Here is a 27,175-nt window from a genome sequence, read left to right on the forward strand (position 1 = left end):
TAAAACATCAAAAACTTTATACATTTTTTTTTCTGTAAATAAAATTTGGGTAATAAAGTAAAAATATCTATGTCTGGATTATTTTGTTTTAAAGGAAACCTGTCACCATATTTGGGGCCTATAAGCTGCGGCCACCACCACTGGACTCTTATATACAGTATTCTAACATGCTGTATATAAGAGCCCAGGCCGCTGTGTAGAGTGTAAAAATCACTTTATAAGACTCACCTAAGGTGCGGTGCAGACTGGTCGGATGGGTGTCTCTTTTCTCCGGTACCGGCACCTCCTCTTTTGGCCATCTTTGTCCTCCTTCTTCTGAAGCCAGAGTGCATGACGTGACCTACATCATCCACACTAACCGGCATTGAGGTCCCGCGCATGCACACTACAATACTTTCATCTTCCCTGCTCCGTAGGCAGATCGAATACCTCAAATATTCGGCTTCGCCAATATTTGCCGAATAGGTCGCTGCTATTCGACTATTCGTGAATATTCGATGCGCATTGTAAGTCTATGGGAAACCCGAATAACAACTATTCGGAACTATTTGGGCTTCCCACAGACTTACATTGTGCATCGAATATTCGCATAGCGGCGACCTATTCGTCGGATATTCGCAAAGCTGAATATTTGAGGTATTCCATCATCCCTACTGCTTAGGGTAGATGAAAATGCGCCTGCGCAGGACCTCAATGCCAACCTGTGTGAATGACGTAGGACATATCATGCACCCAGGCTACAGAAGAAGGAGGATAAAGATGGCCAAAAGAGGAGGTACAGGAGAACAGAGACACCCATCCGCCCAGTTTGCAATGCACTATCCTTTAGGTGAGTATTATAAAGTCATTTTTATGTTCTACACAGTGGCCTGGGCTCTTATATACAGTATGTTAGAATGCTGTATATAAGAGCCCACTGGTGGTGGCCGCAGCTTATAGTCACCAAATCTGGTGACAGGTTCCATTTAACATGCTACAATGGGATGTTCCTGGACCCAGTTCAAAATGGCTTCCCTGAATGATATTTTAGAGATCTTTCACTATTGTTGATTGGTTAATCCCTGAAGAAGTCTGAATTTAGTTCAAAATGGCTTCCCTGAATTATATTTTAGAGGTCTTTATCTATTGTTGATTGGTTAATCCCTGAAGAAGTCTGAATTCAGTTCAAAACGGCTTCCCTGAATTATATTTTAGAGGTCTTTATCTATTGTTGATTGGTTAATCCCTGAAGAAGTCTGCAGATTCAACCCCATAGATGTTAGGGGGTGCTGGAAGGATACTGGGGAGGCTACACTGACCCTAGGACTGTGGGCGCTGCGCTCGCCCTGACCCTGGAGGTACCCTTGAAGGTAGGGAGATAAAAGTCCCGCCCTGGCCTTGTCTCCTGTGCGACTCTGTCCTAATACCCCCCCATACCCTCAACCCTGGGATAGGGCTGGACCCAAAGTAACAACCTCCCCCAAGACACAGATAAGGGGTTAAACTGAAACTCACTCACACAGCAAACAACAACAGAGGAGAGACAAAACAACACCGAAGGGAATAAACCAAAATGGGTAGGAGCAAGTCACACCAGGGTACTCTCAAACCGTGCAGACAACAAGCCGCTATTCACCAAAAAGAGTAATGCTATGGAAGCCTGGATATCGCAACTGCAAGCAGAGACTATATTTGGCAAAGAAAACTCCCCAGACTTAAGTAGGAGGAGACCAGCTGGAAATGGTGATTAGCAAACCTGGTTCCCTGAAAAGCCATCCACTGCTCCAGGAGACATTAACTCCTAATGTGCCAGAAGCAGAGGTAACTAAAACAACCGACGTCCGACAGTACAGAGCTACTAGCAGAAACCAGGTTGATTGTTGGAAGTGTGTACAGTCTAATCAGGTAGTGAAAAATTGCAGTGCCGATCCGGGTGACGCATGGTAGGTTGTGTAGTAGTGATTCGTAAATGAGGATCCGCACTGCGCATGACAATACATTCATTTAAAGAAAAACAAAACTTTATTTTTCAATTTTGTTTACATTTAAATTAAAGAGAACCTGAGAATATAAACTAATCATGTGTCCAAGGATAAGGACACACAGTGCAATTTGGAGTAGGTTTTCGGTCAGTCCAAAAAACCAAAAAGGTCAGTTTATGATATATTCATTTACAGCACCCCTCCAACAGGGATTTTTGTTTGTGCTTCTAGTATAAGGTCCCTGATCCTAGTATTATACTAACCCGCTTCTGTCTTCACATTTTATTGGTGCTGCGCCAGTCCCATGGCTTCATCTTGTAATCACACCTTCTGACTAACCGAAATTCAGACGTGACAGTAAAAAGTGCTCATTGTGAGTCAATGAGAGCCAGAGCGAGACTTTCATAGACTTACATTGAAACAGTAAAGCTGTCAGCGGTGCACAAATTGCCAAAGACCGTCTTGAGTGGTGGGGGTATAAGGTGAAGACTATGGCGAGTGAGTATAAGACAGGTGTCAGGAAACATAGATTAGAAGCATGATGGAATGGTCAAAAACGCTCTAAGTCTATTTAGAGCCAGAATGAGTCCAGAACAAGGCTCTCGTAGGCTCTCTGCATTGCTCCAGCAAACACGGGAGCTACCAGCAGTTCACAAACTGCTTAAGACCAACCGGAGGGGCGGTGATAGAAGTTCAAGGAAACATAGATTAGAAGCACTATGTAATGGTCACAAGAGCTCATTGTTAGTCTATGAGAGCCAGAACGAGGCTCTTATAGACTTACATTGAATTGTGACTTCTGGATCGCTCCAGCAAACACGGGACCTACCAGCAGTTCACAAACTGCTTAAGACCAACCAGAGTGGTGGTGATCGAAGCTGAAGACGGCAGCAAATGAGTATAACATGGGGATCAGGAAACATAGATTAGAAGCACAATGTAATGGTCACAAGAGCTCATTGTTAGTCTATGAAAGCCAGAAGGAGGCTCTCATACGTTACATTGAATTGTGACTTCTGGATCGCTGCCAAACACTGGAGCTGCCGGCAGGTCACAAACTAATGAAGACAGACCGGAGCGGCAATGATAGGTGAAGATGACGGTGAGTGAGTTTAAGGGCTGCTTCTCACTTGCGAGTTTCTCGCAGTAGAGCAATGCGAGAAAATCTCACATTGCAATCGGACACATGTTAGTGAATGATTCAGCTCGCATTTGCGATTTTTTTCTTAGTCCAAATCGGACTGAGAAAAAAATCGCAGCATGCTGCTTTTTTGCGAGTTTCTACTGCGAGTCTCTCCAATGCAAGTCTATGGGAGCGTGTAAAAAATCGGATGTCACGGGACGGCACTCACACCATCCTAGTGACATCCGATTTTCTAAAAACATTTCTCGCATGTTTCCTAAAACACTGGAAACGAGTGATGTCTCACAATGTCTGTTAATCACTATTCTCTGTCAGTCGGTCTCTCCCTCTCGGTCTCTATTCTCTCTCTGTCGGTCGGTCACTATCTCTGTCCCTCACTCTCTGTCCATGTCGGCCTATCCCTCTCCCCCCCGCTCTCATACTTACCGATCCCCGATCACCAGCGCGGCGCTGCACGGCATTCATACTGCTCCGTTGAGCTTCTCCTCTTTTGAAAAAGCCGGCCGCTGATTATTCAATCTCGTATTCCCTGCTTTACCCGCCCACCGGCACCTATGATTGGTTGCAGACACGCCCCCACGCTGAGTGACAGCTGTCTCACTGCAACCAATCACAGCAGCCGGTGGGCGTGTCTATGCTGAGCAGTAAAATAAATAAATAAATAATTAAAAAAACTGGCGTGCGGTCCCTCCCAATTTTAATACCAGCCAGATAAAGCCATACGGCTGAAGGCTGGTATTCTCAGGATGGGGAGCTCCACGTTATCGGGAGCCCCCCAGCCTAACAATATCAGTCAGCAGCCGCCCAGAATTGCCGCATACATTATATGCGACAGTTCTGGGACTGTACCTGGCTCTTCCCGATTTGCCCTGGTGCTTTGGCAATCGGGGTAATAAGGAGTGAATGGCAGCCCATAGCTGCCACTAAATCCTAGATTAATCATTGCAAGCGTCTATGAGACACCCCCAATGATTAACCTGTAAATTAAAGTTAATAAACACACACATTGAAAAAATCCTTTACTTGAAATAATAAACAATAACAAAGACCCTCGTTCACCACTTTATTAAGTGCCCAAAAAATCATCCTTGTCCGACGTAATCCACGGAGGTCTCTTGACGCTCTCAGCTCTGCTACATGAAGGTGACAGGAGCTGCAGAAGACACCGCTGCTCCTGTCAGCTCCACGCAGCAACTGAGGTAAGAAGCGCGATCAGCTGATGTCAGTCAGGTTACTCCGGCCACCGCTGGATCCTCCAACAGTGACAGCAAGTCGCCCGAGTGATAGCGATGAAGTCACAGGTGAGTTGCGGTCACGGGGGGAGGATCTAGCTGGCCGCGGGTAACCTGAGTGACGGCAGCGCTAATTGTGCTGCTCAATTCAGTCACTCAGGTGATTAGCGGTCACCGGTGAGTCATTCACGGGTGACCGCTAATCAGGACGCGACACAGACAGAGCCGCGGCATGACAATGAAGCCGGTGAAGTTCACCCGAGTTCATTCTGATCGTGCGTCTCTCTCTGTGTCTGCTGTCATCTGCCATTCAGCTCTGCTACATGGCTGTCTGTGGCTGCTGTCAGCGGCCATGTAGCAGAGCTGAATGGCAGATGACAGCTGCTGAGAAAAAAAGGATCACACACGGATCACACACGCATTGCACATGCACTGCAATCATGAGAAAAATCTCAGGATCGCAGTGCAGTTGCATTGCATTCTGACCTAACGTGAACTAAAATCAGCCGAGTTTTTTTCAGCCAACTCGGACCGATTTTACTCGCATAGATGTGTTTTCAGCCTAAGACAGGGGTCAAGGAACATAGATGACAAGCACCACTCCACCCTGTAATAAAAAAAACCCTTGACTGGGGGTAAAAACTAAGTTGTTGGGTGTCGGACCCCACCAATCTGATATTGATCGCCCGGCAGCTGGCTTTTGAGAGCGCTCAGCTGATCGCCCAGCAGCCGGCTTTTGAGAGCGCTCAGCTGATCGCCCGACAGCCGGCTTTTGAGAGCACTCATCTGATCGTCCAGAAAAACCGGCTTTTGAGAGCGCTCAGCTGATCGCCCGACAGCCGGCTTTTGAGAGCGCTCAGCTGATCGCCCGGCAGCCGGCTTTTGAGAGCGCTCAGCTGATCGCCCGGCAGCTGGCTTTTGAAAGCGCTCAGCTGATCGCCCGACAGCCGGCTTTTGAGAGCACTTAGCTGATCACCCAGCAACCGGCTTTTGAGAGCGCTCAGCTGATCGCCCGACAGCCGGCTTTTGAGAGCGCTCAGCTGATCGCCCAACAGCCGGCTTTTGAGAGCGCTCAGCTGATCACACGGCAGCTGGCTTTTCAGAGTGCTCAGCTGATCGCCCGACAGCCGGCTTTTGAGAGCGCTCAGCTGATCACCCGACAGCCGGCTTTTGAGAGTGCTCAGCTGATCGCACGGCAGCTGGCTTTTGAGAGCGCTGAGCTGATCGCCAGACAGCCGGCTTTTGAGAGCGCTCAGCTGATTGCCCGGCAGCTGGCTTTAGAGAGCGCTCAGCTGATCGCCCGGCAGCCGGCTTTTGAGAGCGCTCAGCTGAGCGCCCGGCAGCTGGCTTTAGAGAGCGCTCAGCTGATCGCCCGGCAGCCGGCTTTTGAGAGCGCTCAGCTGATTGCCCGGCAGTCGGCTTTTGAGAGCGCTCAGCTGATTGCCGGACAGCTGGCTTTTGAGAGTGCTCAGCTGATCGCCCGACAGCCGGCTTTTGAGAGCGCTCAGCTGATCGCCCGACAGCCGGCTTTTGAGAGTGCTCAGCTGATCACCCGACAGCCGGCTTTTGAGAGCGCTCAGCTGAGCGCCCGGCATCCGCGTGATCAGCTGATTGTTCACAATAGTCTGCTGCCAGTAAAACTGTAAAGAAGAAAAAAAATAAATAAATTAAAAAAAAGCTTTCCGTTGTTTTGTACGATCCGTTGCATCCGTTGTGCCATTATATGCAACGCATCCGTTGCATCCATCACACAACGCAATGCAATGGATGCCGTTCAACGCAAGTGTGAAACTAGACTAAGTGGCTCTGTGCACACGGCAGCTCTTAAACTTCAGGTCAGGCGCTGGATCTTTCGCTCACTCACTACCAGTGTTTTTTTTCCTAAAGTGGCTCTCCAGTGTTTTTTTCCTGAACTGGCTCTCCAGTGTTTTTTTTCCTGAACTGGCTGTCCAGTGTTTTTTTTTCCTAAAGTGGCTCTCCAGTGTTTGTTTTCTTAAAGTGGCTGTCCAGTGTTTTTATGTTTTTTTCCTGAAGTGGCTCTCCAGTGTTTTTTTTCCTGAAGTGGCTCTCCAGTGTTTTTTTTCCTAAAGTGGCTCCCCAGTGTTTTTTTTCCTAAAGTGGCTCTTCAGTGTTTTTTTCCTGAAGTGGCTCTCCAGCAGTGTTTTTCTTGAAGGGGCTCTCCAGTGGTTTTTTCCTGAAGTGGCTCTCCAGTGTTTTTTTTCCTCAAGTGGCTCTCCAATGGTTTTTTTCCTCAAGTGGCTCTCCAGTGTTTTTTTCCTGAAGTGTCTCTCCAGTGTTTTTTTTCCTGAAGTGGCTCTCCAGCAGTGTTTTTCTTGAAGGGGCTCTCCAGTGTTTTTTTCCTGAAGTGGCTCTCCAGTGTTTTTTTTCCTGAAGTGGCTCTCCAGTGTTTTTTTCCTGAAGTGTCTCTCCAGTGTTTTTTTTCCTGAAGTGGCTCTCCAGCAGTGTTTTTCTTGAAGGGGCTCTCCAGTGGTTTTTTCCTGAAGTGGCTCTCCAGTGTTTTTTTTCCTGAAGTGGCTCTCCAGTGTTTTTTTTCTAAAGTGGCTCTCCAGCAGTGTTTTTCCTCAAGTGGCTCGCCAGTGTTTTTCTCCTGAAGTGGCTCTCCAGTGTTTTTTTCCTCAAGTGGCTCTCCAGTGGTTTTTTTTCCTGAACTGGCTCTCCAGTATTTTTTTCCTAAAGTGGCTCTCCAGTGTTTTTTTTTCCTGAACTGGCTCTCTAGTGTTTTTTTCCTAAAGTGGCTCTCCAGCATTTTTTTCCCTAAAGTGGCTTTCCAGTGTTTTTTTTCCTGAAGTGGCTCTCCAGCTGTGTTTTTCTTCAAGTGGCTCTCCGGTATTTTTTTCCTGAACTGACTCTCCAGTGTTTTTTTCCTAAAGTGACTCTACAGTGTTTTTTTCCTAAAGTGGCTCTCCAGTGTTTTTTTTCCTAAAGTGGCTCTCCAGCGTTTTTTTCTGAAATGTCTCTAGCAGTGTTTTTCCTAAAGTGGCTCTCCAGAGGTTTTGTCATCATTTTCGCCACTAACAACAACAATAATAACAATAATAACTATAGATGGGTGTACTCGAACTGTAAAAGTCCAGATCCACGCAGTTTCAAAGATACCCGGATCCAGCACTCGGGGAAATTTGAAAAAAATAAAGGAAAAATTGTGACAATGAGATGCAAGCAAGTGCTCAAACTTACCAAGGTTCTAGCATGACTGTATACTGCTCTCGTGGCCTCTCATTCACTTCCTGGGTGACTCTTCATCCATATGCACTGCTTTCCCCACTCACCGGCCGTCCTGGAATCTGTGATTGGTTGCAGTCAGACTCACCCACCAGCCTGTGTGACAGTGTCTTACTGCAACCAATCACAGGCGCTCTCTGCGGCTCACTATAGACACTTCCTATTGCTAATCAAGGGCTTAGTGGCAGCTGTGGGCTGCCATTACCCTCTTATATTACACCAATTGCCACCACACCAGGGCAATCAGGAAGAGCTGGGTAAAGCACCGGGCTTGTCACATCTAATGGATGCCACAATCCTGGGCGGTTGCAGACTGATATTTTTAGGCTGACTTGCAACTCAATAGCCATGGGCCTCCCCAGTCTGAGAATACCAGCCCCCAGCTGTTGAGCTTTATCTTGGCTGAGTATCAAACTTGTTGAGACCGCATGTCGTTTTTTTAAATTTTTATTTAAATAATTAAAAAAAAATCTGCATGCGGTTCCTCCTATTTTGATACACAGCCAAGATAAGCACATGGCTGGGGGCTGCAGCCTGTAGCTGTGAGCTTTATTTGTGCTGGGTACCATAATATGGGGGGACCCTACACCAAATGTTTTTATCTATTTTTATAGCACGATAGATGCATGTAGCGTCTGTGATTGGAAGTGAAAGACACAATATCACTCAGGGTGGGGGCGCGTCTTACTGCAACCAATCACAGAAGCCGGTGGGCGGGGAATGCATTGTATAAGGATGAGCCATAATGCACGGCACTGGAAGTGAATGGGTGGCCCGGAAGCAGTGTACAGCTGTGCCACAACCTCGCCCTTGCTCCAATCCCCCTATCCCTTCTATCAATATTTTTAATCCCCATAGACTTATAGGGGGACCAAAATCTGTCCCGAAACCGGATTTTGAAAAAACGGATCCCTGGGATCCACAGGTCTCGGATATCTGCGAGTCTGTTCATCACTGAAGAATCTTTTGTGTAGCATTTTCCCATATTTATTCAGTAGAACCTGCCTGAAAAAGACGCCATGTGCACAAAGACTTATGCTCAAAGCAAAAAACAGATGCAACATGATGGTGACCGGGTACATACTGAAAACCTTCTCAAATTAATTCTTCTTCCTCTTACTCAATAGATCTGAGTTGATTGTGATTGACTAAGTTCTAGGAAATACGGAAAAGAGGATCTCCTTGTTATGATTTATTTAATGGAACATGTCAACAATTTGCAACATTTCATAATAAAAATACATGTAAAATGTGGAATCAGTTTGTAAATACTTTGTAAAACTGTTTTATTTAGTGCTGTAATATTTCTATAATGTGTATATGTTTTTAAAAGCAGAATAAAAGTGAATTCCCCTGTTCTGTTTTTATTTTTTTTTGTTTAAAATGTGCTAAATATGTGCTGATAATTGCAAAATACATAGTGGTTCTTGAGTGTATGACGGCCTGATGTGGCGCCCCTGAGGCTCTGGTCGCCACAGGCTACTGCACCTCAATTAAGGTGCGGTATCCATCTCAGGTAGGGGGCAGGTTAATCACCGGTGTTCCACATTCACACACTAGATACAGTTCAGGAGCCTTCCCACAGGGTGGGCAGGGGGTGGCCATCACGATACATGGGACTTCCCCGGACACTGAATCTAGCCACTTGGGGGGCGAGGTCCACTTGGGGTAGATATTTCGGTGCAACACACTCTCACTAGAGAGATCCGTCGGGACCATAGTTCTGACAAGACATTGGACTTTTAATAGGCCCGGGGCCTGGAGCGGGAGTTCAGCCGTGGAACCTAACAGCGGAGGGGAACATACTAGACCCAGGACATTCTCCTTTTCTCTCTCCTCAAACACCTGTGGTGACCCCCTTTCTTGCCTGGAGTTGACCAGAGCCTACGACAGCAGAGACCAGCACCTGGGTGCAACTTTGAACCAGTGAGTAAAAGAACCTGGAACCACAGTTGCCGACTCAGACTCTGATTAGCGACGCCCTCACCCCGCACTCCGGCACTCCCAAGGGACCGCCATCCCACCGACATCCACCCAGGGCCTGCTCCGCCTGTGGTGAGTGATACTATCCTGGCTACCACAACATCTGCCCTGGTGAGGAACCCTGCAGCGGCGGCTACTCGTTAGCCACGCACCAAAGGTGGCCTCTCGACAAACTTTCCCCAATCACCCCGCTTTCCCCACCATTTAACTACACACCTCGGGGCAACGGAACCGGGCAAGGCCACCTGTGACAACGCCTGACCCGAGCCGAAAAGGCCCGGCAACCAGTAGGTTAACCACCTGCCCCATGGAGCACTGCAATGTGAACTCAGGGAGACCTAGAATCAGAAGGTCATAGTGTGTTGTTGATTGCAGATTGTTGATCGCCACGTCACAGCGAAATTAGTAAAGTGGCTACTGGGCAGGTATGAAAATGGCCATTTTTATATGCAAAACATCTCAAAATTTTATTAGATCTTTCTTAGTTTAGGCATTTCAGTGTGCAGCTGTTCCTTTTTTGTTATGATATACCATGATCAGATACGCACCTGTTCAAACTAGCCCCTAGGCTGGCCCTAAAACTTGAGGCCCTGCACTGTCCCTTACCTCGAAGGTAGGTTTGATGGTAACCAGGTTTGAGCCCCCTGCATGACCCTAACTACGGTCCAGACCCTGATCTACTCCCCTTCTCCCACACCCTCAGGGTGGGTCAGAAAACACAAAGATAAAACCTAACAAAATGACACGGATAAGGGAGGACGTAAAATTGTACACACAGCATTCAAAACACACAGGAGAGACAATATGTGTACTTGGGGGGCAACGTAAGAGGGGAGGAAGTAACACACAAAGGGGGACGCTCACACCACTGAGAAGGACAGCATGGATCACCATACACAGGAAAAGCACCAAGACCGGGATCACTAGTGTAAAAACTGAAGCTATCATCAGCACCTCCTGTATGTAAAGATGCAGTGCTTTAAATGGGGAAGTGACAGCTGCACTTGGCAATCAGCAACCTGAGCATTTAGGTCCTACTCAGTAGTCAGCAGGAATTAACTTCTGCAGAGCTGAAGACCAGTGAACCTGAACCAGCCGACACCCTGCTCTGGCTGAACAATCCAGAAGCCTCAGGTTGCTTGTAAGACTCTGCAGTGTGAACAGAGTCTGACGCCAACGTGCCTGCGAGTGTGTGCAAAGCCAAACACCGCATGAAAGTATATTTGGGAGTGCTGTCAGTCATTTCAGTCATTTTTATAATGTTATGTAGGTACGTAATCCCAACACGGGTATAGGGACAAATACTCTTACAATTTTGCAGCTGAACCTACACCCTACTGGCTCCTGTACAGACTAGAAAACCCCTGGCTGCACAACTTAAAACACCAACTCTGACCTAGCTCCCAGAAAGGCCATCAAGCAGTTTCTTGTTCCTCCTGAGAAACCAGAGGTCAGGCCGGTATGCCCAACTAACCAAGAAAGAGAAAGGGTGCAGAGGTAGACATGAACCTAAGGGGCGGACACGTAGAGCATGTGCACAAGAGGAGGAAAGGAAAACAATAAATGAAAGCAAGAGAAACCTCCCAGTAACTCAGGAGAGAGGAAAAGTGCTGGGAAGGTAAATAAGAAAACTCAGAGAAGCAATACTAATGGTCTCTTCTGCTAACAGGCAAGATGCCTTCACCAAAGGGCTGGATCTCTTTAGCAACTACCCACTGCAGAACACAGTCAGCAAGGAAGGCTGGTGAAATGTGAGTATAAATAGCACCTCCTAAGCTGTGATAGGAAACAGACAAAATAAGAAAGTGAGAAAGAAGGCAGGTGCAAGGTGAGTATAAATAGCCCTACCCAAGATTTGATAGGACAGAGACAAAATAGGAAAGTGAGAAAGAAGGCAGGTGCAAGGTGAGTATAGATAGCCCCTCCCAAGATGTGATAGGACAGAGACAAAATAGGAAAGTGAGAAAGAAGGCAGGTGCAAGGTGAGTATAGATAGACCCTCTCAAGATGTGATAGTGTACCGCCGCGGTGTTGGTCGGGCTGCTCGGATCCGGGATGTCGTGGCTCGAGGGGTCTGGACTCGGCTTGGTGGATCCGTAAAAGGGGGGTATTTACAGGGGATTAGTTCATGACACCACCTGCGGGTTGCGGTAATGGGAGTACCGCCGCTGCTGGAAGGAGTACCGGGGCAGGTGGTATGGAGCAGCAAGGTGTCAGTCCCTCTACGGTAGGGTAGACCCCGGGCTCAGGATGTTGGTAGACTTGGGAGGACCGACTGCAGGGGACCAGGGTACTCACTGTGGGTAGTCGTGGTGCTGGATGAGGTTTAGAAAGGAGACACACACACTGTAGGTAAACCAAAGTCTCTGTGTACAGCTGCCGCTGTTGAGAGTCCGTCCAAGTACCCGGTCCCACCGATGTCACTTAGTGGTCTGGAGCCTGCCTCCGTGCACAATTTATTGTCCGTTGGTGGTCCCCGTGGCTTGAAACTGTTGGAGGCCCTGCTCATAATTTGTAGTGTAGCCGTGCTCTTGAGGGATGGCACTTGCGACTTTAGTGGGTTAATGTATCTGGAAACACCCCTGTCACCCTCGTTGTGCTGATTCCCTCAACCTCTGAGCTCATAGGGAAGTCCTTGAAGATCCTCTCTCTTTCAGGTGAATTGCCAGGACGTTGAATCGATACCTGACCTAGGGTCATGTACCCCGTCGTGCTTGGTGCTGGTTAGTTCTGTTGGGCCCTTCTGGTGCCGACAGTCCTCCAAGACTATGTCCGTCACACCCTTGTCCGGTCCCCGACTCCTCTGGACCTGGATCACCGCTTGCAACCAAACCAGTGTCCCTAGCTCCCCAGGAGCTCACTCTCCCAGCTCCTCTCTCTTTGGCGCCTACTTCTGTTCTGTCTCCCTCTCACAGTCTGCTCAGTTCCCCCAAGTGGCTGGCCCATTTCCAGTTAGTCCAACCCCCCTGGTGGGTCTGCAGTCACTGATGTGAGGTGATTGGATTTTGTGGTGCAGATGGGAGTGATATCGGTTTCCTGGGTACCTGGAACCATGGGGGGGTAGGCCATGCACCCTGGACAAGGATACAGTACACTGTGGCACCCTGATGTATTCAGGGGCACCACATTAGGACAGAGACAAAATGGGAAAGTGAGATAGAAGGCAGGTGCAAGGTGAGTATAAATAGCCCCTCCCAAGATGTGATAGGACAGAGACAAAATAGGAAACTGAGAAAGAAGGCAGGTGCAAGGTGAGTATAGATAGCCCCTCCCAAGATGTGATAGGACAGAGACAAAATAGGAAAGTGAGAAAGAAGGCAGGTGCAAGGTGAGTATAGATAGCCCCTCCCAAGGTGTACCACCGCGGTGTTGGTCTGGCTGCTCGGATCCGGGATGTCGTGGCTCGAGGGGTCTGGACCCGGCTTCGTGGATCCGTAAAAGGGGGGTATTTACAGGGGATTAGTTTGTGACGCCACCTGCGGGTTGCAGTAATGAGAGTACCGCTGCTGCTGGAAGGAGTACCGGGGCAGGTGGTATGGAGCAGCAAGGTGTCAGTCCCTCCACAGGTAGGGTAGACCCTGGGCTCAGGATGTTGTTAGACTTGGAAGGACAGACTCCAGGGGACCAGGGTACTCACTGTGGGTAGTCATGGTGCTGGATGAGGTTTAGAAAGGAGACACACACACTGTAGGTAAACCAAAGTCTCTGTGTACAGCTGACGCTGTCGGGAGTTCATCCAAGTACGCGGTCCCACCGATGTCACTTAGTGATCCAGAGCCTGCCTCCGTGCACAATTTATTGTCCGTTGGTGGTCCCCGTGGCTTGAAACTGTTGAAGGTCCGGCTCACTATTTATAGTGTAACCGTGCTCTTGAGGGCTGGCACTTGCGACTTTAGTGGGTTAATGTGTCTGGAAACACCCCTGTCACCCTCTTTGTGTTGGTGCCCTAAACCTCTGAGCTCATAGGGAAGTCCTTGAAGAGCCTCTACTTTTCAGGTGAATTGTCAGGACGTTGAATTGGCTCCTGACCTAGGGTCGTGTACCCCGTCGGGCTCGGTACTGGTCAGTTCTGTTGGGCCCTTCTGGTGCCGACAGTCCTCCAAGACTATGTCCGTCACACCCTCATCCGGTCCCCGACTCCTCTGGACCCAGATCCCCGCTTGCGACCCAACCAGTGTCCCTAGCTCCCCAGGAGCTCACTCTCCCAGCTCCTTTCTCTTTGGAGCCTACTTCTGTTCTGTCTCCCTCTCACAGTCTGCTCAGTTCCCCCCAAGTGGCTGGCCCATTTCCAGTTAGTCCAACCCCCCTGGTGGGTCTGCAGTTACTGATGTGAGGTGATTGGGTTTTGTTGTGCAAATGGGAGTGACATCGGTTTCTTGGGTACCTTGAACCATGGGGGGGTAGGCCCTGCACCCTGGGTAAGGATGCAGTACCCTTTGTCACCCTGATGTATTCAGGGGCACCACATTAGGACAGAGACAAAATAGGAAAGTGAGAAAGAAGGAAGGTGAGTATAAATAGCACCTCCCAAGATGTGATAGAACAGAGACAAAATAGGAAAGTGAGAAAGAAGGCAGGTGAAAGGTGAGTATAAATAGCCCTACCAAAGATGTGATAGGACAGAGAAAAAATAGGAAAGTGAGAAAGAAGGCAGGTGCAAGGTGAGTATAAATTGCCCCTCCTAAGATGTGATAGGACAGAGACAAAATAGGAAAGTGAGAAAGAAGGCAAGTGTAAGGTGAGTATAAATAGCCCCTCCCAAGATGTGATAGGACAGAGACAAAATAGGAAAGTGAGAAAGAAGGCAAGTGCAAGGTGGGTATAAATAGCCATACCCAAGATGTGATAGGACGGAGACAAAATAGGAAAGTAGAGACATCTGAAATAGAAGTATACCTAGGAATGGGAGAAAAGACAAAAGAACTATCAACAGTTGGACAGAGAACAGAACAGGCTGTGGCTCAGCAGAATGGGAAGCTGACGAGGCTTCCCGAAACAGAAGCATGACAACAAGGTTATTTGTTACCCAGAGTATCACTAGTATTGTGGGTCAGAAGCTGTTATTCCTTAGAGCAATACATGTTTATGATAGCTCTGTCTTGTAATCTTATAATAATGAATAGTGATCCTGACTCTACATTGGGCAATGTCAGGCAGCAGTTATGATGTCGTAATTTCTTGTAAGCCTTGTTAACAGATGCCAAAACATTGCACAGGGAAGTTGGCTGAGAAATAATGTTTACCACACACAATATAATTCCAAAGGAGATGCTAAAATATTTAAAGAGAACATTTCATCATGTTTCCTTCTCTGAAATAAACAAGGTGTGTAGATTCTTTACATCGGGGAACCCCAACCTGGAGGCTCGTGGGGCTTTCTACTTATGTGAGCAACACACACACTCAAACTGAATCGGTGTCCACAGGTCACTAATGTATTTAAAACCCATGGTGGGGCAGAGAGCCATAGACTTCCTGCTCCATTTTTAAGGCCGCAAGTTTCTTTATGCTTTCAACCAATGGAATGGCTTGACCACTCATAGGCCATCAGCTTTCCAGCATCACTGCATCGCTCCACCTGACCTGAAACGCTACATGAAGAAGATTACAGTAGTGAGATCTTTGAGGACCTTTGGGTGAGGTGAGTATGCTTTTCTCTGGGGCATTGTTGCTTTTACATAAGGACTATGGGATGTTGGCTGCACACTCTGATCTGCCACAGCAATGTGCCTTCCCAGCTCTGCTGTTCCAAGGTTCTGCCTGCACACTGCAGAGCGCAGCATTAAGGTACTTCTTTGTCTATGCAACAAACTGCTGTCCATACACTCAGCCCTACCATGTCAAAGTGCTTGACTACATGCACTGTCCTGATCCTGATGCCACCATTGCACTCAGTTCTGCTATTCCAAGGTCTCTGTCCGCATCTCCGCTAATCTAGATGCCATCCAGTATATAATACTTTACTGATCTACATACCATCCAGCATATTCTGATCCTACCTGTTCTTTGTGCCACCTCTCCTGCATCAATGCCTCAGGTCTGTGATGCTCAATCTGATCTACATCTTAGAAAATACACTCCACCATGTGAGCCATAACACAAGGCCATCCTTTCATTACAATGAACATCATGTAATAGCACATACCACCTCTCTCAACAATTGGGTTATGGCTGATAGCTAAGCCGTTTTTTTAACCCCCTTTACTGAGCGCCCATTGGTTGTGTAACGCCCATACCGGCATCCCAGCGCTGTCCTGCCCCCTCCCCTGGTGAGACATCGGTTACCTGACATGTCCGGACATCCTACGATGGCTACTCCATCCCTGCTCCATGCAGCTGCCTCCCAGAGCCTGTGCACACATCACAGGCATCCTGGTTCTGCCAGAATGCAGCACATGTAGTCACACCTCTTTTCTGAAAGGGCCAGCGCACCCTAACCCGGAAGTGCCTCTCAGGTCAGATGAGAGGTTACAGGTACTTAAGGCACCTTTCCCCTATGGGAGGTGCCTGGGCAATAAGTTAGTAACATTGCTAGTTCTCAGGTCCTCTGTGCTGCTGCGAGTATTGTATAACATGCTGCTACTGATTTGTGCTTCTGTGTCAGTGTACTCCTTATTCACTGTTGCGGTTACTACCATCTACGCCGGCTGTCTGCCCGATACCAGCTGCTGCAAGTATCCATGCCGGCCACTGCTGCCGTATCCATCTATCCCGGATGGATCTGCCTGCTGCCGTTTTTACCAAAGACTGTACTGTGTCCATGGCGCCAGATGCTGGGGTACCACAGATTCCCTGGTGCTCCCCTCTGCCGGCTGCTTACCAGCGCATTCACCAAAGGTGGCAGTAGTGAAGACTTGGCAGCCGGTCCAGTTCACTCTCCCAGGCAAGTGAACGGTACTTTTGGTCCAGTGGACCCAATAATACAGCCGTCGTCCCATGAGCATAACAGTTTGCACCCCTCTTCTTAATGGATATCATTGGTAATCCAAAGGAAAACGTCTTGCAGCTTAAATAGTCCTGCTAAAAGTATCGTAATGTATATGGCCATAATACGCGGAGGTGTATAGGATTAGACGGGTCAAGCATGAATCATGTCCAGCCCTGAACATATGACCTAACTTCATACTTATTACACATTTCTATGTGAAACTGCCAGAACTGATCTTGTGGTTGGACTAACACTTCCCTATTGAGCACAGACAGCAAGGTAAGACCGACGGGAGATTGGAGGGTGCGATTTATGTACCGTATGTATCACATGGCATTGACTTTATATTTGCAAAGGGGAATGTAGGTCTACTAGGAGACACAAGTTCCTTATTGCTTTAAAGGAGAATTCTACCACCACCAGCTTAGATGAGGACTGATGTCTAAAGTTTTTAGGAAAAATGAAAATTTTGAGATCCAAGAGAGGGGGGTGAACAATTTGGAACAGTTCCAGCATATCAGTTGGCAGAGCTGGAGCCCGAGAAGGACAAATATATGGAAATCTGGATTAAATGTTTAGTGTGCATGGACATACATTTAGTACAAAGCTACAGTACCAGGCACAGTCATAGGCCGTGAAGCACCATTGTGCTATTCAGATCCGTACTGATAATTTGGTGTAAGTGCAATCTCTGAATTAAACTCTATGTTGATCCCATGTGACATCTCAAGTATAGCTGAAACGGCACTCTAAAAGCTTTCCCATGACAGTATCATATTTTTGTGTCATACCATAATTTACTAATCACCAGACCAACCTGCAGTCAGAATACATAACCTACACACCTGGGACATTAAGGGATGCACAATGGAAGGGGAATGGACCATGAAAAATAACACAGGTACCAAATGATGAAATTATGCTTTGTATATGTTTTATGGTTCCTGTTCTATGTGAAAAGTAACACATTATTTACTTACTGATCAGTAGTGATGCGCAAGCATGCTTAATACTGGAGTATCGTAGGTGGCTGAGCGCCATGCTTGAGTTCTCGCCTGCATATTTTGCTGCTGTTGTTTTTCAGCTACTAAACACGCAGGGATTGCCTGCCAATCATAGCAATGCCATAGCCATATTAGCTACTGGCATGATTGTGATTGGCCATCTGCATCGCGTCATCGGATCTATATAAGACCCGGTGACGTGACACTCAGCTCACTCTACCCCTGAAACAGTGTAGGGATAGCTCCTGAAGGAGGGATAGGTTTGGATTAGAGGCCTTGCTGCTGCACCCTAAAACCAAAAATCCCTGGTCAGAGCTACATTTATTCTATTCCCTATTAGTATCATTGTTTGACAAATTCAGTGTAATGAGAGCTGCTAGAGGGATAGGTTTGGATTACAGGCATATAGGCAGGGATTATTGCAGTCCTTGCTGCTGCACCCTAAAACCAAAAGTCCCAGGTCAGAGCTATATCTACTCTATTCCCTATTAATATCACTGTTTGATGCATTCTGTATAAGGATAGCTGCTGGAGGGGGGATAGGTTTGGATTACAGGCGTATAGGTAGGGATTATTGCAGTCCTTGCTGCTGCACCCTAAAACCAAAAGTACATTGTCAGAGCTACATCTGTTCTATTCCCTATAAATATCACTGTTTGCTACATTCAGTGTAGTGAGAGCTGCTTTAAGGAGGGATAGGTTTGGATTACAAGCATATAGGTAAGGATTATTGCAGTCCTTGCTGCTGCACCCTAAAACCAAGTCCCAGGTCAGGGCTATATCTACTCTATTCCCTATTAATATCACTGATGCATTCTGTATAGGAATAGCTGCTTGAGGTGGAATAGGTTTGGATTGCAGGCATATAGGTAGGTATTATAGCCTTACAGTCCTTGCTGCTGCAACCTAAAACAAAAAGTCCCAGGTCAGGGCTATAGCTACTCTATTCCCTATTAATATCACTGATGCATTATGTATAGGGATAGCTGCTGAAGGTGGGATAGGTTTGGATTGCAGGCCTATACGTAGAGATTATAGCCTTACAGTCCTTGCTGCTGCAACCTAAAATAAAAAGTCCCAGGTCAAGGCTATATCTACTCTATTCCCTATTAATATCACTGATGCAATCTAAAACCAAAAGTCCCTTGTTAGTTCTACATCTATGCTATTCCCTATTACTACCACTGTTTCCCAAATTCACTGTAGTGAGAGTTGCTGAAGGAGGGATATGTTTGAGTTACAGGCATATAGGCAGGGATTATTGCAGTCCTTGCTGCTGCACACTAAAACCAAAAGTACCTTGTCAGAGCTACATCTATTCTATTCCCTATAAATATCACTGTTTTGCTGTATTTAGTGTAGGGATAGCTGCTTGGGGAGCTATAGGTTTTGATTACAGGCATATAGGTAGGTATTATAGCCTTACAGTCCTTGCTGCTGCAACCTAAAACAAAAAGTCCCAGGTCAGGGCAATATCTACTCTATTCCCTATTAATATCACTCTTTTATGCATTCTGTATAGTGATAGCTACTGGAGGTGGGATAGGTTTGGATTGCAGGCATATAGGCAGGGATTATAGCCTTTCAGTCCTTGCTGCTGCAACCTAAAACCAAAAGTCCTTTACCACGGCTACATCTATTCTATTACCTTTTAATATCACTGTTTGCTGCATTCAGAGTAGGAATTACTGCTCGGGGAGGAATAGGTTTGGATTACAGGCATATAGGCAGGGATTTATTATAACTTTATACCCATAAATAACAATGTCTACAGTAAGGACACAAACTGGGAAGATTAAAGACAACAAAGCAAAAAATAGTATTTGACCTAAAAATATTTTTTATTAATATAAAAGTGAATGTGTGCCTAGCACTGCACTGCAAGTAAAAGTGCCAAGTGTTAAATATAGGTATATTAGTAGCAGCGAGTTCAGTATATAAAGTGCAATAGGTTAAATAGGTAAAAATATATATAAAGTGGTTGAATTGTATATAAATGGCCACTAGAGGGGAGTAATCTCAAGGTAACCTAAGTAACAAACTGATCGGTGCAAATGCAACTGTATATAGCAATAGCTAGATACTATAGTGCTTATTAATGAAGTATAAAAACAGTCAAAAGTAAATAGATTAAATCCTAATCAAGTGATAGAACTTATATGAGGTAGGTGTCTGTCATGGTCTCTGATGCCCTGACGCACGTTTCGTATCAACTTCCTCCAATACATGGCTCTCTATAGGCTCCCATGTAAAAAAAAAATTATATAATGCAGTATTTTTAGCCTCTTCAGGTTAATCAGATCCTATGTATATGTTTTTCTGGTGCAACTTTCAAGCTGATAAAGTCCCTCTAAATTCTGCTTTATCTTCTAACCATTTTCCTGTTTATCTGTTTTCAGTTACAGATATAATGACGTGTCCTCATCATGATCCTTTTGGTGCTATTATAGTGGGAATATTTTTTGGGTCCGTTGTGGTAATTGTACTTATACTCGGAATCATTTTCTTGCTGCACCAACGATATATCCTACCGGACAGAGAGAGGAAAGGAATGGAAGGTAATAAAGTCAGTAACTTCAGCCTATAGTAACTGATTGGAGATTTGCTTTATTTCTAGGTACTGATTGGCTGGCTTAGTTTTATCAATTTCCTTAAGTAACAGAGTGGCAAATATCCATTAAATAATAGACAATAAAAGGTCAATAATAGGGATGACGAACCCAAAGGGTAAAGTTCAGGCTCCGTACTGGACACCTAGTGTTCTAGGCTTGAACTCAAACACGGACATTTCTTGGAAGTCCTTGTCCTAGATCAGAGTTCGGGTGCCGCCAATCAACAAACTTTGGGCAGGGGGAGAATGCATGTACACTATCATAGTATCATAGTATCATAGTTTTTAAGGTTGAAGGGAGACTCTAAGTCCATCTAGTTCAACCTGTAGCAGTAACTACTGTGAACAAAATAAGTTAACTAAAATGACTTGACTATTTTTGATAATCAGCCTAGGTAAAGCAGACAGCTGTGGCTGCAACCCCTAGCTGTCTGCTTTACCTTGGCTGATTATCCAAAATCAAGGGGACCCCACGCTGTTTTTTTATTTTAAATAATTTTAAAAATGGCTTGGGCTCCCCCCTATATTTGATAACCAGCCAAGTCATGAGCAGGATATGCATCCAGACATTACCAGATAAAACTAACCCCTGGGCTTGATGCCTGTTGTCAATTAACAGCTGACATAAACCCCAAAAGTATGACCCTGATTGGGGTTGCTCAGGAAGAGCCAGGAAAAGAGACAAAATTGTCTCATCTAATGGATGCATCCCTTTTGGGGTGGCTGCTATTTTTAGGCTGGGAAGGCTCAAATAATAATGGAAAATGCCAGCCTAAGAATACCAGTCCTCAACTGTCTCCTTTACCTTGGCTTGTTATCAAAAAAAGAGCGGACCCCACACGGTTTTTTATTTTTACTTATTTATTTAAATAATTTAAAAAAAAATGGGACCTCCCCTATGTTTGATAACCAGCCAAGTCATAAAAAGGATAGGCATCTATCAGACATTACTAACCCCTGCGCTTGATGCCAGATGTCAATTAACAGTTGACATCAACCCCAAAAGTATTATCCCTAGGGCAATCGAGAAGAGCCAGGCAAAGTGACAGAATTGGCGCATCTAATGGATGTGCCACTTTTTGGGTGGCTGCGGGCTGCTATTTTTAAGCTTGGAAGGGTCAAATAATCATGGAACATCCCAGTCTAAGAATACCAGCCCTCAGCTGTTTGCTTTACTTTGGCATGTTATCAAATATAGACTTTTTTTAAAAAGAAAATAAAGGAAATAAATAAAAAAACAGCATGGAGTCTCCTCTATTTTTGAAAAACAGCCAAGATAATAATAATATTTATTCATTTATATAGCGCTGTTAATTCCACAGCGCTTTACATACATCAACAACTCTGTCCCTATTGGGGCTCACAATCTAAATTCCCTATCTCTATGTCTTTGGAGTGTGGGAGGAAACCAGAGAACCCGGAAGAAACCCACACAAACACGGGGAGAACATACAAACTCCTTGCAGATGGTGTTCTTGGTGAGAATTGAACCCAGGACCCCAGCGCTGCAAGTCTGCAGTGCTAACCACTGAGCCACCGTGATAAAGAAGATAGCTGAGGGCTGCAGCCTGCAGCTGTCTGCTTTACCTGTACTGGTTATCAAAATTAGGGGGGACCCCACGTAATTTTTTTAAAATTTATTTATTCCCTATCCACATTTTTTTGCAGGGCAATTGTCCTCCCATTTTGCTTCCTTTTGCAGCCCTTTGCCCTTACGCTGGGATAGAAAGTTAAATATAGCAATATTATACCATTCACATAATAGAAAGAAAAAAAATAGTTGGATTTGTACCAAGGACGATCCTAAACACATGCGCTCATGTCTTTTAGCACATCTGTGGTTAAAAATGAAAAAAAATTGCTAAACTCTGAAAGTCCCTGGGGGGTTGTAGTGAAGTTTCCCTTATTACATTGTTGCTGATGGGTCATCATAGGTCATTAAATATAATGCAAAAAAGTATATAAAGTCGATAATAACGAAATAGTGGATGATTTGGAATGTTTTCTGCTCTGTTTAGGGTCATTGTATAAGAGGCAAGGCTCAGCTGTAACACATGAGCATGGATACTCCACAGCGGTGAGTAGGGTACAAGGTTGGGATCCATATATATATATATATGTTGCTATGCCGAAAACAGTGCACACATGCATCGACTGAAAAGAGAGTGGAAATATATATATATAGATAGATAGATAAATAGATATATACATGGATATATATATATATATATATATATATATAATAATAATAATTTATTCATTTATATAGCGCTATTAATTCCACAGCGCTTTACATATATATATATAATATTTTCTTCTTCCTTTATTTTAGTTTAATGTTGAAAACGTGGACATTCAGAGATGGTGAGTTCCTTTATAACACTAATAAATATTAGCCACTCAAGTAATGTAACATATGTAGACAGTGACTGCACCAGCAGAATAGTGAGTGCAGCTCTGGAGTATAATACAGGAGGTAACTCAGGATCAGTAATGTAATGTATGTACACAGTGACTGCACCAGCAGAATAGTGAGTGCAGCTCTGGAGTATAATACAGGAGGTAACTCAGGATCAGTAATGTAATGTATGTACACAGTGACTGCACCAGTAGAATAGTGAGTGCAGCTCTGGAGTATAATACAGGATATAGCTCAGGATCAGTAATGTATGTACACAGTGACTGCACCAGCAGAATAGTGAGTGCAGCTCTGGAGTATAATACAGGATATAGCTCAAGATCAGTAATGTAATGTTTGTACACAGTGACTGCACCAGCAGAATAGTGAGTGCAGCTCTGGAGTATAATACAGGAGGTAACTCAGGATCAGTAATGTAATGTATGTACACAGTGACTGCACCAGCAGAATAGTGAGTGCAGCTCTGGAGTATAATACAGGATGTACCTCAGGATCAGTAATGTAATGTATGTACACAGTGACTGCACCAGCAGAATAGTGAGTGCAGCTCTGGAGTATAATACAGGAGGTAACTCAGGATCAGTAATGTAATGTATGTACACAGTGACTGCACCAGCAGAATAGTGAGTGCAGCTCTGGAGTATAATACAGGAGGTAACTCAGGATCAGTAATGTAATGTATGTACACAGTGACTGCACCAGCAGAATAGTGAGCGCAGATCTGGAGTATAATACAGGAGGCAACTCAGGATCAATACAGGATCAGTAATGTAATGTATAGACACGTTGCATCTCAAAAAAGTTGATTGGGAATCGACATGATATTTGCAACCAACTTATTATATCTATGAATAGTACCGTAGTGGCAGGCAGTGGCCACAAACAACTATTGAGTGTTACCTAACTTTAAATTTAAAATATTACATAATAAGGAAAAAATAAAATCTTATTTTTATACTGAAAATGAAATAGAATTATTTCTTTTCCTCTTTTTTTACAGAGTCTGTATTATAGAGCCGAGGACACAGCTATTTCATGTCTTGCCATGTCTGATGCAGCCAGCAGGAGGCAGTGTTGTCCTGTCACTTACAGTTGTGGCTACTAGTGCTGAACTTTTATTTCCTCTTTTATTCACCATCTTTTTGCAGATAAAATGTTCTTGTTCTTTCCTTTTTTAAAATATTTTTTGATGAATTTTAGGAAGTCTCATTCAGTTGGGAATTATTCTCATCATCTTCTCATTGAAATAATTATTTTTAACCAGCTGCACATTCATGAGAACACCAAAATTGGCAAAGCCTCAAGTTGCGCCAAAATATTGAGATTTCTCAAGGCTTTTTGAAATTCTGCCATTAAAGCTTTGTGGAATCGGGCCGTGTGTGTGTGTGTGTGTGTGTGTATGTGTGTGTATGTATGTGTGTATACAGCGTCGGTCTGGCGTGGCGGGGTAGCGGGGAAACCCCCGGTAGGCCCCAACCTTGTCTGTAATCTATCTATGTCTCCGGCAGCCTGCAGGGCCCCCTTGCCGGGTGTATTAAAATGACCTGCGGCCGCGGCTCGCCATACGCCACCGCATGTGATAATATTGTATGCAGGCAGTCAGATGATAGCACCAGTAGGTACACGGGTGGGGGGGAGGGCGGTGCTCCTGACCTGGAGGCACCCGGAGCTCATGAGCTGCAGCGCGGCAGGGGCAGAGCAGGAAGAAGATGCATTCTAGTGGTGGATCTGGATGACTCATGCCCATGTGACCGTGTGGGAGGAGCTGGGCAGGAGCTACCGGCCAAGGATGATGTGCGAGAGGAAGAAGTTTCCGGTAAAAGAGGGATGAGTGGCATATGGGGGGGTCCAGACTGTAACAGAGGGGTGTTAGTGAATACAGGGTGTGTGGCACATGCGATTTCAGTGTGTTTGAGAGAGGGGTAATATAATAATAATATACGGAAAAGGGTGTGTGTGTGCCGTGTGTGATTTGGAGGTGCAGGGTGTGTGTAATTTGGGGGTGCAGGGTGTGTGTAATTTGTAGGGGTGCTGGGTGTGTGTAAATTTGGGGGTGCAGGGTGTGTGTAATTTGGGGGTGCAGTGTGTGTCTGATTTGGGGGGTGCAGGGTGTGTGCACCAGTCCCTGCTGCATGATGTGAGTGAAGTCCACACGATAGCCATACATCAGTAGGGATTAGGGAAAGAGAAATAGCAGCAGTCAGAGCATGGGATGGGATTGGGAAAGCTGGGTGCTGAGCTGAGAGAAAGAGGCTCTTTTCCTCCTCATCATCATCCATCTTTTCTATGGTCTGATATCCATCTTGTCCTCAGCTCTCAGATTTCCCATTCTCTGATATTAAGTGTCTTATCCTGTACCCCCCCCCCCCCCCGTGTCATTATCCTGTACCCCTGGTGTTATTGTCATTATCCTGTACCCCCAGTGTCGGGGTCATTATCCTGTACCCCCAGTGTCAGTGTCATTATCCTGTACCCCCAGTGTCAGTGTCATTATCTTGTACCCCCAGTGTCGGGGTCATTATCCTGTACCCCCAGTGTCAGTGTCATTATCCTGTACCCCCAGTGTCAGTGTCAGTATCCTGTACCCCCAGTGTCAGTGTCATTATCCTGTACCCCCAGTGTCAGTGTCATTATCCTGTACCCCCATTGTCAGTGTCATTATCCTGTACCCCCAGTGTCAGTGTCATTATCCTGTACCCCCATTGTCAGTGTCATTATCCTGTACCCCCAGTATCAGTGTCATTATCCTGTACCCCCAGTATCAGTGTCATTATCCTGTACCCCCAGTGTCAGTGTCATTATCCTGTACCCCCAGTGTCAGTGTCAGTATCCTATACCCCCAGTGTCAGTGTCATTATCCTGTACCCCCAGTATCAGTGTCATTATCCTGTACCCCCAGTATCAGTGTCATTATCCTGTACCCCCAGTATCAGTGTCATTATCCTGTACCCCCAGTGTCAGTGTCATTATCCTGTACCCCCATTGTCAGTGTCATTATCCTGTACCCCCAGTGTCAGTGTCATTATCCTGTACCCCCATTGTCAGTGTCATTATCCTGTACCCCCAGTATCAGTGTCATTATCCTGTACCCCCAGTATCAGTGTCATTATCCTGTACCCCCAGTGTCAGTGTCATTATCCTGTACCCCCAGTGTCAGTGTCATTATCCTGTACCCCCAGTGTCAGTGTCAGTATCCTATACCCCCAGTGTCAGTGTCATTATCCTGGATCCCCAGTGTCAGTGTCATTATCCTGTACCCCCAGTGTCAGTGTCATTATCCTGTACCCCCAGTGTCAGTGTCATTATCCTGTACCCCCAGTGTCAGTGTCATTATCCTGTACCCCCAGTGTCAGTGTCATTATCCTGTACCCCCAGTGTCAGTGTCATTATCCTGTACCCCCAGTATCAGTGTCATTATCCTGTACCCCCAGTGTCAGTGTCATTATCCTGTACCCCCAGTATCAGTGTCATTATCCTGTACCCCCAGTATCAGTGTCATTATCCTGTACCCCCAGTGTCAGTGTCATTATCCTGTACCTCCAGTGTCAGTGTCATTATCCTGTACCCCCAGTGTCAGTGTCATTATCCTGTACCCCCAGTGTCAGTGTCAGTATCCTGTACCCCCAGTGTCAGTGTCATTATCCTGTACCCCCAGTGTCAGTGTCATTATCCTGTACCCCCATTGTCAGTGTCATTATCCTGTACCCCCAGTGTCAGTGTCATTATCCTGTACCCCCAGTATCAGTGTCATTATCCTGTACCCCCAGTGTCAGTGTCATTATCCTGTACCCCCATTGTCAGTGTCATTATCCTGTACCCCCAGTATCAGTGTCATTATCCTGTACCCCCAGTATCAGTGTCATTATCCTGTACCCCCAGTGTCAGTGTCATTATCCTGTACCCCCAGTGTCAGTGTCATTATCCTGTACCCCCAGTGTCAGTGTCATTATCCTGTACCCCCAGTGTCAGTGTCATTATCCTGTACCCCCAGTGTCAGTGTCATTATCCTATACCCCCAGTGTCAGTGTCATTATCCTGGATCCCCAGTGTCAGTGTCATTATCCTGGATCCCCAGTGTCAGTGTCATTATCCTGGATCCCCAGTGTCAGTGTCATTATCCTGTACCCCCAGTGTCAGTGTCATTATCCTGGATCCCCAGTGTCAGTGTCATTATCCTGTACCCCCAGTGTCAGTGCCATTATCCTGTACCCCCAGTGTCAGTGTCATTATCCTGGATCCCCAGTGTCAGTGTCATTATCCTGGATCCCCAGTGTCAGTGTCATTATCCTGTACCCCCAGTGTCAGTGTCATTATCCTGGATCCCCAGTGTCAGTGTCATTATCCTGTACCCCCAGTGTCAGTGCCATTATCCTGTACCCCCAGTGTCAGTGTCATTATCCTGTACCCCCAGTGTCAGTGTCATTATCCTGTACCCCCAGTGTCAGTGTCATTATCCTGTACCCCCAGTGTCAGTGTCATTATCCTGTACCCCCAGTATCAGTGTCATTATCCTGTACCCCCAGTGTCAGTGTCATTATCCTGTACCCCCAGTGTCAGTGTCATTATCCTGTACCTCCAGTGTCAGTGTCATTATCCTGTACCCCCAGTATCAGTGTCATTATCCTGTATCCCTCAGTGTGATTATCCTGT

At 46.0% G+C, this 27,175-nt stretch overlaps 1 long non-coding RNA gene across 1 annotated transcript; it reads left to right on the forward strand.

The window, feature by feature from the left end:
- The first annotated feature begins 16,727 nt into the window (after positions 1–16,727).
- LOC142256858 (uncharacterized) lies at positions 16,728–23,655 on the forward strand. The gene is made up of 5 exons (XR_012727573.1): positions 16,728–16,770; positions 19,895–20,053; positions 22,125–22,183; positions 22,439–22,470; positions 23,526–23,655. It is a non-coding gene; the product is annotated as an uncharacterized LOC142256858 (long non-coding RNA).
- Positions 23,656–27,175: the final 3,520 nt, after the last annotated feature.

The sequence above is a fragment of the Anomaloglossus baeobatrachus genome, chromosome 11 (genome assembly GCF_048569485.1).
Source record: "Anomaloglossus baeobatrachus isolate aAnoBae1 chromosome 11, aAnoBae1.hap1, whole genome shotgun sequence".
Taxonomy (NCBI): domain Eukaryota; kingdom Metazoa; phylum Chordata; class Amphibia; order Anura; family Aromobatidae; genus Anomaloglossus; species Anomaloglossus baeobatrachus.